This window comes from Dunckerocampus dactyliophorus, chromosome 17, assembly GCF_027744805.1.
Source record: "Dunckerocampus dactyliophorus isolate RoL2022-P2 chromosome 17, RoL_Ddac_1.1, whole genome shotgun sequence".
Lineage (NCBI taxonomy): Eukaryota > Metazoa > Chordata > Actinopteri > Syngnathiformes > Syngnathidae > Dunckerocampus > Dunckerocampus dactyliophorus.
This window is the reverse complement of record NC_072835.1, coordinates 185001-187726: the sequence shown is the minus strand read 5'-3', so window position 1 is coordinate 187726 and position 2726 is coordinate 185001. Positions and strand designations below refer to the sequence as shown.

At 54.4% G+C, this 2726-nt stretch overlaps 1 non-coding gene across 1 annotated transcript; it reads right to left on the bottom strand.

Moving 5' to 3' along the window:
- Positions 1-503: 503 nt before the first annotated feature.
- LOC129170572 (5.8S ribosomal RNA) lies at positions 504-653 on the bottom strand. Its single transcript, XR_008566637.1, has one exon. It is a non-coding gene; the product is annotated as a 5.8S ribosomal RNA (ribosomal RNA).
- Between the last annotated feature and the right edge of the window lie 2073 nt (positions 654-2726).

Here is a 2726-nt window from a genome sequence, read left to right as displayed (position 1 = left end):
TCGAACTGCCGCACGCGCGGTGCGGGCTGCTCAGAGACACGGCGGTCCACCGGCAGCCGCGCCGGCTGACGCGCGGGGCCCGGTGAGGCGCCCTCCACCCCGGGAAGGGGAGAGGGTACAGAGAGGAGCGGGAGCTCGGTAGACGGCGAGGAGGTGGGAACGGAGCGAGGGAGGCGGGAGGGGACGGCACCGCGCCGCCAAACCCCGAAACCTCGGAGGTACGCCCAGCGAAACTGGATGAAGGGGCACCGGGGAGAGCCGTGACAGGGTCGCGGGACGGAGGCGGCCGGAACCGCACGCCGCGCCGCCGCTTCGGACGACGGGCCTCGAAACCCGTTGGTTTTCCTCTTTCCATCCAGCTGCTTTTCGGTCTGCACTAAAGGGGACGAAGGCCCGCGGAGGGCCTGCGACACCCCAGCCGCGGGAGCGTAGGCCGAGCGGCCCCCCACCCGGTGAGGGGGAAGGGGGGCCTGCCTCGTCCGTACTCCCGATTGATTGCCAATCGACGCTCAGACAGGCGTGGCCCCGGGAGGGACCCGGGGCCGCAAGGTGCGTGCGTGACGATGATCAATGTGTCCTGCAATTCACATTAGTTCTCGCAGCTAGCTGCGTTCTTCATCGACGCACGAGCCGAGTGATCACTGCTAAGAGTTGTCAGAGGGGTTTGGTGGGCTTGCCACACAAGTGAGTTGGGGGAAGGCGCGCCCTCCTTCCCAGGCAGCAGAGGGCGGCTGGCTTCACCTCAAAAGCCAAGATCATGACAAGGGGAGGGTGAAGGTGCCGCCTCGGGGGTCGGTTGGGACGAGGGCGCTCCGACCGGCGCCGGAGACATTGAACTCGAGTCGAGTACCCCCGCGGTCCTCCATTCCCCCGCCCCGCCGGGGTGGCGGCGTGGCTCGCCGTGGCTCGCCGAGGCCGCGGCGCCCGTCGGAGCAGAGCCCGCGGGGGGGCCACCTCCGCCGTATGCGGGCAGGCCGGAGCCCGCCGTGCGGCCGCGCACCTCCTTCCAACAGCTGGAATTTGGTGTCCGGGGACGACAAGGTCACGGGCGGAGACATTAAACTCCCCTCTTCCCTCCGGAGGAGGAAGGCGAGTTGAGTACCCGAGTTGAGGTGTGCGTTGAGGTGTACGCCCGGGCCCGCCCGAAACTTGCACACAAGTTTCTTCTCAATTCAACTATTGTAATTCTGTCCTTTCCGCTAGTTCATAACCCCCACTACAGAGCAAACAACGTTATGACGCACTTTGAATTTCTCTGGGACCACACCCAAGATATGGCTTCTATAGTCTCACTCCAGCGCAACCCACAACAAATGAACATGAGCACAAATAACACAATTACGCCAGATACACTATACTCAATAACAGCCACATGCAGCAACTCCAGTGACAAACACAAACATGTCATACAAGTTGCTTGATCTATAGTGATGTTTATAGTTGACCTTTTTATTGTTTTCCAGAAGGGAGCATTCAAATAAAAGGATTATTTTATGAGCAGTTCTGACAATACTGTCAGGATTGTGTGCTGCGGTACTGCCATCTACTGTTTCTCTGTTGCAGCACACTCCTGAGCACCTTAATGAGCTGATGGTCTACACCTGCCACTGATTAGTTGTTCTATTTAAGCTGTGTGCTTACTCATATCCAGTGCCAGATTGTCCCTTTGCTACACCCTGTTCAGCTCCTTCCAGCTTGTTCTTGTGTATTGTGTTTTGGCTTTCTGACCCACGCTCGGCTCACCTGTAAGTACCTACCTACCTGCTTGACGTTCTCAGCAGTAGCTGTATTTTCGGTACTTCTGCTAGTTTTTTGTTAGCAGCTCTTTTCGTTACTTGTCTGTATTTTTCCCTGCTCAGCTCTCCCTGCTAGCAGTGTTTTTTGTTACTATTCCCGCGACTATATTTTGTATTTTGTTGTTGTATTTTTGTTGTACTTTGTTTCTTGAGTTGTTTTTGTACCCTTTTGTTATCCATTTTTGTATTAAAGACCTTTTCTGTTTCACGTATTCGACTCTGCATTTTGGATTCCTGTATCACAGCCTTGGCCGTTCGTAACAAATACACTTTTAACCTCACTTCTCACTTGTGTGTTTGGCAATTTTCAGCTTATATTACCATCTTGTGACTAAGGTGATTACTCATATAGCTATTTTCGTATGAGGGTCACAAACCACTCCTTATCCTCAGCTGACCTTCCCGCATAGACCCCTGTTTATTGATGAGACTGAGGTGGAGAGGGTGAAAACCTTCAAGTTCCTTGGCACACACATCAGCGAGGACCTCACCTGGTCTCACAACACCCACCAAATTCTGAAGAAGTCCCAAAGGAGACTGTACTTCCTGAGAAGACTGAGGAAATTTGGCATGTCCACCACAATCCTGAGTTGCTTCTACAGATGCACTATGGAAAGTGTCCTTACCGCCTCCATCACTGTTTGGTACGGTAACTGTACAACACGTGATAGGAAGGCACTCCAGCGGGTGATCAAGACCTCACAGAACATTGTTGGGGCAGCCCTCCCCTCACTGCAAGACATTTATAAAACTAGAGTCCTACGAAGAACACACAACCTCATCAAGGACAGCACACATCCACAACACTCATTATTCACACTCCTACCGTCAGGCAGACGCTACAGGAGTTTGAAGTCCAGGACCACAAGGCTGGCAAACAGCTTTTACCCACAGGCCATCAGGCTTCTCAACGAAGCACTCACACACGCC